This window comes from Pristiophorus japonicus, chromosome 3, assembly GCF_044704955.1.
Source record: "Pristiophorus japonicus isolate sPriJap1 chromosome 3, sPriJap1.hap1, whole genome shotgun sequence".
Lineage (NCBI taxonomy): Eukaryota > Metazoa > Chordata > Chondrichthyes > Pristiophoridae > Pristiophorus > Pristiophorus japonicus.
The window spans coordinates 161,312,033-161,328,853 of record NC_091979.1 but is presented as its reverse complement, the minus strand read 5'-3'; positions in this window follow the sequence as shown (position 1 = coordinate 161,328,853).

Genomic DNA, 16,821 nt, shown 5'->3' with positions numbered 1-16,821 from the left:
GATGGTGGACTCTGAGTCATCTGAGGTCGTGCAGCTGGAGGCGTGTACGTTCAGCCGCATGCATTCATGCCTGAAAACTGTTGTGCATCTGTAAAGCATGCACTCCCATGTTCCGCCACCAGGGAGTGCATCCCCTGAAGTTCCAAGGGATCCCAGCATTCCTTGGGAGCACTGTATATAAGCCGGCCCCTAAGGCCTGTTCCTCACTCTCGAATGTCTTATTAAAGACTGAGGTCACTGTTACTTTAACCTCCCTGTGTGCAGTCTCATCTGTGTTAGGAACACAATAACTGGCGACGAGTATATGAATCCAACGCAAAGATGCAGCAAACTGGGCATCCTGGAGAAGTTTTCGGAGGGCGAGGACTGGGAAGCCTATGTCGAATGGCTAGACCAGTTCTTTGTAGCCAACGAGCTGGACGGAGAAGGAAGCGCTGCAAAAAGGAGAGCGGTCCTCCTCACGGTCTGCGGGGCACCGACCTACAGCCTCATGAAGTATCTTCTGGCTCCAGTGAAACCCACCGATAAGTCGTATCAGGAGCTGCGTACACTGATTCGGGAGCATCTTAACCCGAGGGAGAGCGTGCTGATGGTGAGGTATCAGTTCTACACATGCCAACGATCTGAAGGTCAGGAAATGGCGAGCTATGTCACCGAGCTAAGGCGACTTGCAGGACAATGTGAGTTTGATTGCTACCTGGAGCAAATGCTCAGAGACTTTTTTGTACTGGGCATTGGCTACGAGAGCATCCGACAAAAACTTTTGACTGTAGAGATACCGACCCTCAGTAAGGCCATTGCGATAGCACAGGCATTTATGTCCACCAGTGATAACACCAAACAAATCTCTCAGCACACAAGTGCTAGCAATGTTCATAAATTAACTGGAACTGTGTTTGCGAGCAGAAATGTACAGGGCAGAATCCATGAGTCGGCAACTGCCAGCAGGCCTCAGGTGACCCAGATGACTCAGAGTCCCCAACAAAGGATGACTGCAAGGCAATTCACACCTTGTTGGCGTTATGTAGGCTTCCATTCAGCCTTTTCATGTCGCTTCAAAAGGTATGTTTGCAACAGCTGTGGAACAATGGGGCACCTCCAACGAGCTTGCAGATGAGCTGCAAGCTCTGCAAAACCTGCTAACCACCACATGGCAGAGGAAGATCGGACCATGGTGGATCAAAGCAATTTCAAGCCTCAGAGAGAGGAGGCAGATGCTGAAGTACATGGGTGCACACATTTTCAATGAAATATCCACCTATAATGCTAAATGTAAAATTGAATGGCTTACCCGTAGCCATGGAACTGGACACTGGCGCTAGCCAATCCATCATGAGTAAAAATATGTTTGAGAGACTGTGGTGCAACAAGGCATTCAGACCAGCCCTGAGCCCCATCCACACGAAACTGAGAATGTACACCAAAGAGCTCATCACTGTCCTGGACAGCGCCATGGTCAAGGTCACCTACGAGGGCACGGTGCATGCACTGCCACTCTGGATTGTCCCGGGCGATGGCCCCACACTGCTTGGAAGGAGCTGGCTGGGCAAAATCCACTGGAACTGGGATGGTATCCGAGCGCTATCACATGTCGATGAGGCCTCATGGACCCAGGTTCTTAACAAATTTCCTTATTTTTTTGAGCCAGGCATTGGAAACTTTTCCGGGGCGAAGGTGCTGATCCACTTGGTCCCAGAGGCACAACCCATTCAACACAAGGTACCTCACATGATGACGGAGAGAGTGGAAATCGAGCTGGACAGGCTGCAACGCGAGGGCATCATCTCCCCAATGGAATTCAGCAAGTGGGCCAGCCCGATTGTTCCAGTACTCAAAAGTGATGGCATGGTCAGGATTTGCGGTGATTATAAAGTAACTATTAATCGTTTCTCATGACAGGACCAATACCCGCGACCTAAGGCAGACGACCTATTTGCGACACTGGCAGGAGGCAAGACATTCACCAAGCTCAACCTGACTTTGGTCTACATGACACAGGAGCTGGAGGAGTCTTCGAAGTGCCTCACCTGCATCAACACGCACAAGGGACTGTTCATCGACAATAGATGCCCGTTTGGAATTCGGTCGGCTGCAGCGACCTTCCAGAGAAACATGGAGAGCCTACTCAAGTCGGTACCACACATGGCGGTTTTTCAGAATGACATATTGGTCACGGGTCGGGCCACCGTCGAGCACCTACAAAACCTGGAGGTGGTCCTCCAGCGACAGGATCGCGTAGGGCTGCGGCTAAAGAGGTCGAAATGCGTCTTCATGGCAACAGAAGTGGAGTTTTTGGGGAGAAAGATCTCGGCGGGTGGCATTCGGCCCACAGACGCCAAGACAGAGGCTATCAGGAACGCGCCCAGGCCACAGAACATCACGGAGCTGCGGTCGTTCCTGGGACTCCTCAACTATTTTGGTAACTTCCTACCGGGGTTAAGCACCCTCTTAGAGCTCCTTCATGTGTTATTGCATAAAGGTGAGAACTGGGTATGAGGAAAACACCAAGTAATTGCTTTTGAAAAAGCCAGAAACATTTTATGCTCCAACAAGCTGCTTGTAACCCGTGTAAAAGACTTGTGCTACCATGTGATGCATCGTCCTATGGAGTCGGGTGTGTATTACAACAATCTAACGTTGCAGGGAAGTTGCAACCGGTCGCCTATGCCTCCAGGAGCTGGTCTAAGGCCGAGGGGGCCGACAGCATGATTGAGAAAGAGGCATTAGCGTGTGTGTTCGGGGTAAAGAAAATGTATCAGTACCTGTTTGGCCTCAAATTTGAGCTGGAAACCAATCACAAGCCCCTCATATCTCTGTTCGCTGAAAACAAGGGGATAAATACTAATGCCTCAGCCTGCATACAAAGGTGGGCACTCACGCTATCAGCGTATAACTAACACAGGTCAGGCACTGAGATGCTCTCAGTCAACTACCATTGCCCACCACGGGGGTGGAAATGGCGCTGCCTGCAAACTTGTTGATGGTGGCGCAGCCCGCAGACTTGTTGATGGTCATGGAATCGTTTGAAAATGATAAATCACCTGTCACGGCCCGCCAGATTAGGACTTGGACCAGCCAAGATCCTCTGCTGTCCCGAGTAAAAAACTGTGTACTACATGGGAGCTGGGCCAGCATCCCCGTTGAAATGCAAGAGCTAATCAAGCCGTTCCAGCGGCAAAAGGAATAGCTGTCCATTCAGGCAGACTGCCTGTTGTGGGGTAACTGCGTAGTGCTACCCAAAAAAGGGCAGGGAGACGTTCATCTCGGATCTCCACAGCACACACTCGGGTATAGTAATGATGAAAGCGATAGCCAGATTCCACGTGTGGTGGCCCGGTATCGACTCTGACTTAGAGTCCTGTGTACAGCAATGCCACGTGTGTGCTCAGTTGAGCAACGTGCCCAGAGAGGCACCACTAAGTTTGTGGTCCTGGCCCTCCAGACCATGGTCAAGGATCCATGTCGACTATGCGGGCCCATTTCTCGGTAAAATGTTCCTGATGGTGGTGGATGCTTTTTCAAAATGGATTGAATGTGAAACAATGTCGGGAAACACCGCCAGCACCACCATTGAAAGCCTGAGGGCCATGTTTGCCACCCACGGCCTGCCTGACATACTGGTCAGTGACAACGGGCCATGTTTCACCAGTGCCGAATTTAAAGAATTCATGACCCGCAATGGGATCAAACATGTCATCTTGGCCCCGTATAAATCAGCCTCCAATGGGCAGGCAGAGGGGGCAGTACAAACAATCAAATAGAGCCTTAAACGAGTCACAGAAGGCTCACTCCAAACCTGCCTGTCCCGAGTACTGCTCAGCTACCGCACGAGACCCCACTCACTCACAGGGCTGTCCCCGGCTGAGCTACTCATGAAAAGGACACTTAAAACCAGACTCTCGCTGGTTCACCCCAACCTGCATGATCAGGTACAGAGCAGGCGGCAGCAACAAAATGTAAACGATGGTCACGCCACTGTGTCACAGGAAATTGATCTGAATGACCCTGTGTATGTGCTAAACTATGGACATGGTCCCAAGTGGATCGTGGGCATGGCGATAGCTAAAGAAGGGAATAGGATGTTTGTAGTCAAACTAGACAATGGACAAATTTGCAGAAAGCATCTGGACCAAACGAGGCCGCGGTTCACAGACTGTCCTGAACAACCCACAGCAGACACCACCTTTTTCGAGCCCACAACACACACCCAAAGGATCAACGACACCCACGCCGGACCAGGAAATCGAACCCATCATGCCCAACAGCCCAGCAAGGCCAGGCTCACCCAGCAGCCCTGCAGGGCCAACAACATGCCAGCCCAGCGAGGGCACAGCCAACACACCAGAACAGACATTTGTACTGAGGCGGTCCACCAGGGAAAGAAAGGCTCCCGACCACCTCACCTTGTAAATAGTTTTCACTTTGACTTTGTGGAGGGAGTGATATTGTGTATCTGTAAAGCATGCACTCCCATGTTCCGCCACCAGGGAGTGCATCACGTGAGGTCCCAAGGGATCCCAGCATCTCTTGGGAGCATTGTATTTAAGCCAGTCCCTAAGGCCTGTTCCTCGCTCTGGAGTGTCTTATTAAAGACTGAGGTCACTGTTGCTTTAACTTCCCTGTGTGCAGTCTCATCTGTGTTCGGAACACAATAAAAACAACGTTACTTTGTGTACAGTACTTGCCGATGCATCTTTATGCTGCGAAATTTGTTTGGTGTTATCGCTGGTGGACATAAATGCCTGGGCTATCGTTATGGCTTTGCTCAGGTTCGGTGTTTCAACAGTCAATAGTTTGCGAAGGATAACCTCGTGGCCAATGCCAAGCACAAAAAGTCTCTTAGCATTTGCTCCAGGAATCCACCGAATTCGCAATGTCCTGCAAGGCGCCTTAGTTCAGCGACGTAGCTCGCCACTTGCTGGCCTTCAGACCGCTGACACGTATAAAATCGATACCTTGCCATCAGAATGCTCTCCTTCGGATTTAGGTGCTCCCGGACCAGTGTACACAGTTCTTCATACAATTTGGTTGTTGGTTTCACCGGAGCAAGAAGATTTTCATGAGACCATAGGTTTTTGCCCCGCAGACGATGAGGAGGATCACCCTTCATTTGGCAGCGTTCTCATTCCCTTCCAGCTCATTGGCCACGAAGTATTGGTCGAGTCGCTCCATGAAGGCTTCCCAATCGTCACCTTCTGAGAATTTCTCCAGGATACCAACAGTTCTCTGCATTTTCACGTGATGGTTCGTTATCTATTACTCGTCGGCATTTGTTATGTCTCAAATAAAGCAATGTGACGGAGTACTTTAGACTTGAGTAAATGTGACCTTTGTCTCTTTATTCTGACTCCAGAGTGCTGGCACAGTATGGGAGACCTGCTTAAATGCAGTGCTCCCAAGGGATGCTGGGATCCCTTGGGACTCCAATAGATGCGCCCTCTGGTGGTGGAAGAATGCTGTTTACAAGGTTTTGCATACATAACAAAAACTGCACACAATATTCAAGGTATGGCCTCCCAAGGCTCTGTACAACTGCATTAAGACCTCCCTGCTCCTATACACAAATTCTCTCGCTATGAAGGCCAACATGCCATTTGCCTTCTTCACCACCTGCTGTACCTGCATGCCAACTTTCAATGACTGATGTACCATGACATCCAGGTCTCGTTGCACCTCCCTTTTTACTAATCTGTCACCATTCAGATAATATTCTGCCTTCCTGTTTTTGCCACAAAAGTGGATAACCTCACATTTATCCACATTACCCACTCACCTAACCTGTCCAATCACCCTGCAGCCTCTTAGCATCCTCCTCACAGCTCACACCACCACCCAGCTTAATGTCATCTGCAAACTTGGAGATATTATTCTCAATTCCTTCATCTAATTCATTGATATATATTGTAAATAGCTGGGGTCCCAGCACTGAGCCCTGCGGCACCCCACTAGTCACTGCCTGCCATTCTGAAAAGGACGCGTTTATTCCTACTCTTTGCTTCTTGTCTACCAACCAGTTCTCGATACAAACCAATACATTACCCCCAATGCCATGTGCTTTAATTTTACACAGTAATCTCTTGTATGGGACCTTGTCAAAAGCCTTTTGAAAGTCCAAATACACCACATCCACTGGTTCTCCCTTGTCCACTCTACTAGTTACATCCTCAAAAAATTCTAGAAGATTTGTCAAGCATGATTTCCCTTTCATAAATCCATGCTGGCTTGGACCGATCCTGTCACTGCTTTCTAAATGCGCTGCTATTACATCTTTAATAATTGATTCCAACATTTTCCCCACAACCGATGGCCCCGGGGGGATCACGGGTGGACTGGGAAGAGGAAGGGGAAGACAGTGAGGATTGGGAGCCAGACAGGGATGCACGACCTCCACCAGAGGCACCATGACCCATGTATCCCATATGGCAGTGGAAATACAGCGCGTCTGTAGACGGCCAAGGTGAGAGGGCGCTGCAAAGCGATTTTGTGGTCACATTCACAAACCAACAGCTGCAAAATATGATTTCAGGGATGCCCAAGCTTATCAACGAAGGAGACCCATCAGTCCACTTCACGGAGATGGAACAGGTGGGAGGGATTAATGGGTGTAACGAAGCAGAGGTTCACAAGCTGCTATTATTTTCCCTGGAGGGGACGATGTATCAGGCCCTATCTGCCGAAAGCAAGTCGGAGCCGGGAACCATAGAGGGCTTAAAGGAGGAAATCCTAAGAGCCATGGGTCACGTCCGAGGTAGTCCATTCTCCAGGGTGGAAAGGACGCTGCAACTAGCTGGGGAAGCACCTCAGGCTTTTGCAGACCGGCTCTGGCCGGTCTATAATAAAGCCTGTAATGGAGTGCTGGACCGGGCGCAGTTGCAGGGGGAGCCAAGGAACCATTGGCTCAGGACCCTACTGTCAAAGAGTTTGCTCCGGATTAGGGTAAAGTCCGAGAACTGGTTTGACCTTGAGAATCTCCAGAACATGGATGCCGGTGTGCTCCATCACATGAGTCTGGCATTCAAGGCCGGCGTGGAGGAGGAGGTCAAACCAGTTAAAGGGAAGATTCACGAGATGAAGCCCAGTGGAGGTATTAAAAGAGAATGACACCAGGAAGGAGGTAGCTCAGAGAGGGTTAGGACGTGTTTTGGGTGTGGGAAGCCGGGCCACTGGAGGAAAGACTGCCCAGCCCTGAGGAAGGGGCAAAGGAAAGAGGATCCTCCGACGCCCGTGGCGAAACCTGTTGAGGTGAAGGGGCCGAAGACCGAACAATTCAATGTTCTGGTGGCCGCCCTTCGAACAGTTTTTGTGCCGGAGCAGGGAAGGGTGGACGCTGTGGTGAGCAGAGAAGTCCCGACCGCTCCGGTAAACCCAGCACCCTGACTAGCACACGCCCAGCCTGAGTACCTGTGTCCGCTCATTTATGATGAGTGGAGTAGACCGTGTGTGAAGATGGGGGTGGAGAAGGTAGGGGGGAAGTATTTGTTGGAAACTGGAGTTCCAGCACAGTGATTCACGCAAATAATCCGACTACCTTACCTTTGTCTCGCAAGGTTCCACACAGTCTGGTGGGGTTCACAGGGAACGAGCAGGCGGGGTCGATCTCCAGGCCACTAGCCATCGCGTTAGGATCACTCCACACAAAATGGAAGTGCGTCCTGCTGAAATTGGAGCAGCCGGGGTCAGGAGTACTCGGGGCAGATTTTTTGCTAGCCCATAGAATCATGGCGGATTTGAAAAATCACTGTCTTTGGGGGGCAGTGTGTACAGGGAAGGAGAGGGAAGTCGTGGTTATCCAGGAGAAAAGGAAGGGGAAAGACACAGTGTGTACGATGAAGCCGAAAGGTAGTTACGACCTAGAGCAATTGGTCAATACTACCCCGGCTGAGTACAACGCTTACGTGCGGGACAAAATAGTAATCTCTGGATTGCTACCAGTTCCACATGCTAATCAGTGTAGAGGGAGCAGGATAGTTAGAATAAATACGTGGCTTGAGCAATGGTGCAAGAAGGAGGGATTCGAATTCCTGGGACATTGGAACCAGTTCTGGGGGAAGTGGGATCTGTACAAAAGGGACGGTCTGCACTTGGGCAGGACTGGAACTGATGTCCGAGGGGTAACATTTGCTAATGCAGTTCGGGAGTGTTTAAACTAATATGGCAGGGGGATGGGAACCTATGCAGTGAGACAGGGCAAAGTAATATGGAGTCAGAAACAGATGGTAGAAAAGTAAAAAGCAATAGTGGAAGGCCGAGTAAACAAAGGCAAGAAACAAAAAAGGGCCACACTACATCATAATTATAAAAGGACAAAGGGTGTTAAAAAGACAAGCCTGAAGGCTTTGTGTCTTAATGCAAGGAGTATCCGTAATAAGGTGGATGAATTAACTGTGCAAATAGATGTTAACAGATATGATGTGATTGGGATTACAGAGACGTGGCTCCAGAATGATCAGGGCTGGGAACTCAACATCCAAGGGTATTCAACATTCAGGAAGGATAGAATAAAAGGAAAATGAGGTGGGGTAGCATTGCTGGTTAAAGAGGAGATTAATGCAATAGTTAGGAAGGACATTAGCTTGGATGATGTGGAATCTATATGGGTAGAGCTGCAGAACACCAAAGGGCAAAAAACATTAGTGGGTGTTGTGTACAGACCTCCAAACAGTAGTAGTGATGTTGGGGAGGGCATCAAACAGGAAATTAGGGGTGCATGCAATAAAGGTGCACCAGTTATCATGGGTGATTTTAATATGCATATAGATTGGGCTAACCAAACTGGAAGCAATACGGTGGAGGAGGATTTTCTGGATGGTATTCTAGACCAATATGTCGAAGAACCAACTATGGGGGAAGCCATCTTAGACTGGGTGTTGTGTAATGAGAGAGGATTAATTAGCAATCTCGTTGTGCGAGGCCCCTTGGGGAAGAGTAACCTTAATATGGTGGAATTCTACATTAGGATGGAGAATGAAACAGTTAATTCAGAGACCATGGTCCAGAACTTAAAGAAGGGTAACTTTGAAGGTATGAGATGTAAATTGGCTAGGATAGATTGGCGAATGATACTTAAGGGGTTGACTGTGGGATGGGCATTGGCAGACATTTAGAGACCGCATGGATGAACTACAACAATTGTACATCCCTGTCTGGCGTAAAAATAAAAAAGGGAAGATGGCTCAACTGTGGCTATCAAGGGAAATCAGGGATGGTATTAAAGCCAAGGAAGTGGCATACAAATTGGCCAGAAATAGCAGTGAACCCGGGGACTGGGAGAAATTTAGAACTCAGCAGAGGAGGACAAAGGGTTTGATTAGGGCAGGGAAAATGGAGTCCGAGAGGAAGCTTGCAGGGAACATTAAGACGGACTGCAAAAGCTTCTATAGATATGTAAAGAGAAAAAGTTAGTAAAGACAAACGTAGGTCCCCTGCAGTCAGAATCAGGGGAAGTCATAACGGGGAACAAAGAAATGGCAGACCAATTGAACAAGTACTTTGGTTCAGTATTCACTAAGGAGGACACAAACAACCTTCCGGGCATAAGAGGGGTCAGAGTGTCTAGTAAGAAGGAGGAACTGAGGGAAATCCTTATTAGTCGGGAAATTGTGTTGGGAAAATTGATGAGATTAAAGGCCGATAAATCCCCAGGGCCTGATGCTCTGCATCCCATAGTACTTAAGGAGGTGGCCGTGGAAATAGCGGATGCATTGACAGTCATTTTCCAACATTCCATTGACTCTGGATCAGTTCCTATCGAGTGGAGGGTAGCCAATGTAACCCCACTTTTTAAAAAAGGAGGGAAAGAGAAAACAGGGAATTATAGACCGGTCAGCCTGACCTCAGTAGTGGGTAAAATGATGGAATCAATTATTAAGGATGTCATAGCAGCGCATTTGGAAAGAGGTGACATGATAGGTCCAAGTCAGCATGGATTTGTGAAAGGGAAATCATGCTTGACAAATCTTCTGGAATTTTTTGAGGATGTTTCCAGTAGAGTGGACAAGGGAGAACCAGTTGATGTGGTGTATTTGGACTTTCAGAAGGCTTTCGACAAGGTCCCACACAAGAGATTAATGTGCAAAGTTAAAGCACATGGGATTGGGGGTAGTGTGCTGACGTGGATTGAGAACTGGTTGGCAGACAGGAAGCAAAGAGTAGGAGTAAATGGGTACTTTTCAGAATGGCAGGCAGTGACTAGTGGGGTACCGTAAGGTTCTGTGCTGGGGCCCCAGCTATTTACATTGTACATTAATGATTTAGACAAGGGGATTAAATGTCGTATCTCCAAATTTGCAGATGACACTAAGTTGGGTGGCAGTGTGAGCTGCGAGGAGGATGCTATGAGGCTGCAAAGTGACTTGGATAGGTTAGGAGAGTGGGCAAATGCATGGCAGATGAAGTATAATGTGGATAAATGTGAGGTTATCCACTTTGCTGGTAAAAACAGAGAGACAGACTATTATCTGAATGGTGACAGATTAGGAAAAGGGGAGGTGCAACGAGACCTGGGTGTCATGGTACATCAGTCATTGAAGGTTGGCATGCAGGTACAGCAGGCGGTTAAGAAAGCAAATGGCATGTTGGCCTTCATAGCGAGGGGATTTGAGTACAGGGGCAGGGAAGTGTTGCTACAGTTGTACAGGGCCTTGGTGACGCCACACCTGGAGTATTGTGTGCAGTTTTGTTCTCCTAACTTGAGGAAGGACATTCTTGCTATTGAGGGAGTGCAGCGAAGGTTCACCAGACTGATTTCCGGGATGGCGAGACTGAAATATCAAGAAAGACTGGATCAACTGGGCTTGTATTCACTGGAGTTCAGAAGAATGAGAGGGGACCTCATAGAAACGTTTAACATTCTGCCGGGTTTAGACAGGTTGGATGCAGGAAGAATGTTCCCAATGTTGGGGAAGTCCATAACCAGGGGTCACAGTCTAAGGATAAGGGGTAAGCCATTTAGGACCGAGATGAGGAGAAATTTCTTCACCCAGAGACTGGTGAACCTGTGGAATTCTCTACCACAGAAAGTTGTTGAGGCCAATTCACTAAATATATTCAAAAAGGAATTAGATGTAGTCCTTACTACTAGGGGGATCAAGGGGTATGGCGAGAAAGCAGGAATGGGGTACAGAAGTTGCTTGTTCAGCCATGAACTCATTGAATGGCGGTGCAAGCTCGAAGGGCCGAATGGCCTACTCCTGCACCTATTTTCTATGTTTCTATGTAATCTCGCATCGTTCGCCACACACAAACATGACTGCGGTAGGGTGAAGGGGGTAGAAGTCAAGGTGCAAGGAGACCCTATGTCCCGGCTGCAGACACAGTATAATTTCCCCAGGGAGGCAGAGGCTGACTTAGAGACGTCACTGAGATCCCTGGTAGCCCAGGAGGTGTTGAGGCCCATAGCCACACACGTGAACTCTCCACTTTGGCCAGTTCGGAAACTGGACCAATCGTGGAGGGCCACCGTGGGCTATCGGGTGCTCAACAAGAACATCCCAGCTTGCACGCCCACTGTCGCGGCCATAGCCTGATAGGGAGCATTCCAGCATCCGCAACCACATTCACGCTGCTGGATATATCGAACAGGTTCTGGTCAATTCCCCTCAAAAGAGAGGACCAGTACAAGTTCGCATTCACATTTAAAGGGCAACAGTATATCTGGACGTGCCTTCCCCAGGGTTTCCACAACAGCCGCTCCATCTTTCACCCATGTATGGCCAACAGTTTAAAGGGTTTCAGCAGGTCTCAGCAGTTGGTGCAGTATGTGAACGATTTGCTTTTGTTCTCCGACGAGGGGGAGGAGCATGGTCCGCTGCTGGTCGAGCTGCTGGAGCTGTTGAAGGACACCAGGTTCAAGGTCAATCCCAAGAAAGCTCACAGGGAAGTGAAATTCCTCAGGCTGACCATTAGGGCTGGGGAAAGGGCTATAGACAAGACCAAATGGAAGGCGGTACAGGAGTTACCAACCCCCATGACCGTGACAGGGGTGAGATCTTTCCTGGGGCTCACGGGGTACTGCAGGGATTTTATTGAGGATTACGCTGCCACGGCAGCCCCTCTACTTCGGCTCCTCCACAAGGGAGTGGGATGGGAGTAGGATGAGGACTACATGGCCGCGTTCAATCGTCTCAAGGGAGACCTGCAGACGGGCACCCGCACTAGGGGCGATTAATGATGGGGAGGACTTCTTTTTCGAAGTAGCAGCCAGCGGGGACAGTTTGAGCGCGGTGCTGCTCCAGGAGCGGCACGGCAAATTGAGACCCTGGCTTACTCCTCAAGAGCCTTCACAGATGTAGAACGGGGATACTCCAATTGCGAGAGGCATCTCCTTGCCACGCATTGGGCCGTGAGGTGCTCCCAGCTCTTCACGGGGTCATCCCAGATCATTCTACTGACTCACCATACCCCGACTCAGATGTTATTGGATGGGAGGATAAAGGACGGCACAGTGAGCAGTGTTCACATTGCTCGCTGAACTTTATTGCTCTCACAGATGAACCGGAGAGTGCAAGGCCTGTGTGAGCCCAAGCTGGCAGCTAACATGATCAATGCAGGGGAGGCCCGTAAGTGTTCGATAGAGGGAGTATGGGACATAGACATAGGATTTCGGGCTGGATTACATCCCATGGGCGGCAAAATATATGTCGATGGATCCAGTTCGGTGGTAGCAGGGGAGTGTTTCACCGGGTGTGGGATTTATGACCTGACGGCAGGCATTGCAAGGATCATTAAACTCCCGAGCACCCTGAGCACTGAGCACGCCGAACTGTCAGCGGTGGTGTACGGTGTTACCCACGCCAACGTGTTCCCGACCCCATACACCATCTGCTCGGATTCCATGTTCACATACAATTTGTGCACCGAATACTTGGCCATCTGGTCTCATCGCGGTTTCACTTCCGCAGACGGGAAGCCTTAGCAACCAAACCACTGTTGCAAAGGAACCCAGGGAAGCCATTACATACATAAAGTAAAGGCCCATTCCAAGACAGAGCCCAGAGGGGAAGGCAACCAAAAGGCTGATGAGTTAGCCAAGGAGGGAGCCAAAACAGGAGAGTTTTGGGACCCATACGGGTCCAGCCCAGTAGCAGCGATCCGGGACAAAGGGGGAACACAAGGAGTGTAGGGGTAGCATTGATCCCGGACTTGAGGAAAGTCCAGGCACGGGATCCCGTCCTCAAGGTTGTCCTGGAGCAGCTGGCTAGGGGAGAAAAGGTAGGAGGCCCATTTGGGGAAGCGGACTTTACTTTAAAGGAGGGAATGCTTTTCAGGGGAGATCAGTGGGTGGCTCCAGAACAGCACCAGAGGGAATTTCTCCAGATAGCCCATGGGACACCCAGGGCCAGAGACTACCCGGCAGAGGGTAGAACAGGCAGGGTGGTGGCCACAACTGAGGGAGGATGTCCGCGATTTTTGCGTAGGCTGTCTGGTGTGCACAGCGAACAACCTCGATCCCCAGAAAAGAAAGGTTCCCATGGGACACACGAGAAGGATAGAGGGACCATGGCAGTCGGTACAGGTCGATTACATTGGGCCATTGTCCACCGCAAAGGGGGGGTTACAAGTACTGTTTAGTCCTAGTGGACGTTTTCTCAAAGTGGGTTGAAGCGTTCCCTTGCCAATCAGCCATGGCGTTGGCGACAGCAAGGATCTTGGTGAGGGACGTGTTCTTTAGGTGGGGGCTGCCACATATCGTGGGGTCTGACCAGGGGAGCCACTTCACAGGGCAGGTCATGCAGGCTACCTTGAAAGTGCTAGGGACAGAAGGGAAATGGCATGTGGCTCACAACCCACAGTCATCGGGGATTGTGAAATGACTTAATCGGACCATCAAAGAAAGGCTGCAGAAGGAAGTAGGACAGTCCCCGAAAAAGTGGGTTGAGGTCCTGTCGTTTGTCCTGATGGGGGTCCGAGCCAGCCTCTCCAGAAGCACAGGGTATTCCCCGCATGAGCTCATGACTGGTAGGGTCATGCGCACGCCCACCCAGGTCCTGGCGCCGTTTCTCACAGCGAGGCAGGTGAGATAGGTAAACCGGGACAAGTTTGTCAAGAATATGTTCAAGCAATTGAAACAGATTCATTGACAAGCTGCCAGCAACATGGGGAAGCAGCACTGGAGCAATCGGTTGTTGCTCGAGCTCCGGAGAACCCACGAGTGGAAGGTGGGGGATCAGGTCATGGTCCGCAATTATTCTCGGGTGGGCACATATGAGCCTATGTACATGGAACCCTACAGCATCGTAGATAAGGCCAGTCCCATGGTGTACGCAGTTAAGCTTCCGAAGCGCACAAAGTGGTTCCATGTGAACCAGTGCAAGTGTTCCTGGCTATCGCTTCCAGGGCCTCCGCCATCCGCGGAACATACTCGGCAATGGTGCCGGAGATGCTGGCCAGCTGTCGGGATATGCCCCCCAATGCATGTAGGATCTGGTCACCTATGTCTGCAGTCCTCCTGGACAACTGTACCATCTCACCGCTCTCATCTGGCGCTCGTGGAACAGACCTGCCGCATCCACGAAACCGCCGCAGGGTCGAGGCAGACTTAGGGACACCTGGGATGCCCTGTGGCGAGGTGCTTGGGCCCGGTACCTCCAGAGTGGAGGTGTTTTTGGCCAGAGGAGCACTAGATGGCCTTGAGGTGGAATGCCTTCTGGAGCCTGGCGATGCAGACTGCTCAAAGTCCACACTCTCATCCATGGAGCTGATTGATGCGCGAGAATCGGACCTCCTCAGCACCAGATATAGGATTGTCCGGCAAGTTTTGCCCCACACCCCCACCTTCTGGTCTCTGTGGTCTTGCCTGGGGCCGTGCTGCTGGCTGAGCTGCAAAACACAAATGAGGTTATAAGAGGACAAAGGGGTGCTAGGGTCACACATTCTGCATTGCAATGATTCTCATGAGGCCAGCATTATTTATAGGACACTTTCAGAAATCATCTGTCATATATTATTGTTCGGATATGAGTGGGTGTGGCATCTATTGACTTTATATTACGCAATACTTTACTCACGTGGCATCACTTCAGAGTCTGCAGCTGCCTGCGTGGCTATCCGGGGGTGCCTCCTCACGAGTGCGAGCACCCACTCCTCAATGTTAGTGAGGTCGCTGGTGACTGGTGGCCCCCCATCCGTTCGCCTCTGCTCAGACCGATTCGTCGAGAGCTTTTTCTGTAAAAGGTAACAGGACGACATGGCATGAGATCATTGCATGATATAATTGCTAGCTACTGTCACAGAGACTGATACAACACATAACCGACAGATGTAATCATGATTATTATGATCATTATCATTCTTTACCTAAAGACGTACACCGTGACCGCAGGCTTTGAGTAAAACATTCCCTGTAAAAGTGAAAGACCTCACATCTGATGATAGTCACTCATGACGCTTAAAAATCAAATTATATAAATACATAAGTACATGTAAATAAATGTAATACTTACTCTTGCGGATTCGACAAGGTCATTCCATCGCTTGCGGCATTGGTTGCCCTCACGCTATCTCGGTCCATATCCTCTGGTAGGCCTTTGGGGTGGGCTTCCCACACCCTCCCTATGTCAAATCACCCCAGCATGACTGGACCGCCTGCATGAGGGAGGCATTAGCCTGGTCCGAGAACCTCCTCACTCTTTTGCGTCCTCTAATGTGCTCTTCTCTCAGCTCACTGCTCTCGCCAGCGTCAGTCTCCACAGTGTGCTGTGTCGCCTCCTCCTCTCCCTCCATTATAGGCACCAAATATCTGGTGACGGCTAAATTTTTTTTGCATAATTTGCTGTAAAGCTCCAAACTCTCCCTCCTTCCGCCCAAGGCAGCCACATCACACCCACACACGCCTTCACTCCCTCTCAGCTCCCTCTCTCTCTGTCTCCTCTTATGCGCATGTAATGATGACCCTTGACCTCCTGAATCACGGGAATCGAGCGTTGCCATGCCATTGCTAAGGACGGCGACACTTTACGGCAGAAGTTGCATGTTCAGCCATGAACTCATTGAATGGCGGTGCAGGCTAGAAGGGCCGAATGGCCTACTCATGCACCTATTTTCTATGTTTCTATGTTTCTAAGGGCAGAGAGATTTAACGCGAACGCCCAATTCAGATCGCTGGCGGTAATGCCCAATTTTTAAAATGGAGACTAGGGGCTTTGAAAATGGGTGGCAAGCCGGCGATCTGAAAACCCATTTTTACCACCCACGCCCATTTTTGGGTGATCTGCACAAAAGTGTAAAATCTAGCCCAAAGTATTTCCCCAATTTTTAAAAAAGTTTTTTTAATTATGGTTAAAAATAAACTTACTGTCATGGGGAAGGTTTTCAACAATAAAATATGTGTTTATAATTTAATTTTATCGTATTTTTGTATGTTTTAAAACACTTGTACCTGTAAAAGTAGGCTATGCGTCTGCTTTTATCAGACGCAAGATTTTTGAGGCTATTTGCTGGGCAAGATATGTGTACATCCCGCAATCATGCCCAAGAAATGTCCTCGCTCACGAGATGTCTACAATCTGTCAGATTGGAAAAGCTGGTTTTCAGCTCATGCGCATTGTGCGCTGAAAACCGGCTTTGTGATGCCTTCCTGGGTCCGTAGAAACTTCGCACGGGCCCGGGACGTCGGAATTTCTACCCATTATGATGAATAAATACATTAAGGATTGTTTTCTTATTTTGGATTTCCCAAAAATATAACTGTCTGACTTCACCTCCTTCCTGCTGGGCTGCAGCCTACATCCTTAGTATTGGGCTAAACACAAAGGTTGGCAGCAACATTCTGGGAAAATTGCCAAAGAAAAATTGTCACACAACCCGACCCATCATGTTTCCTCT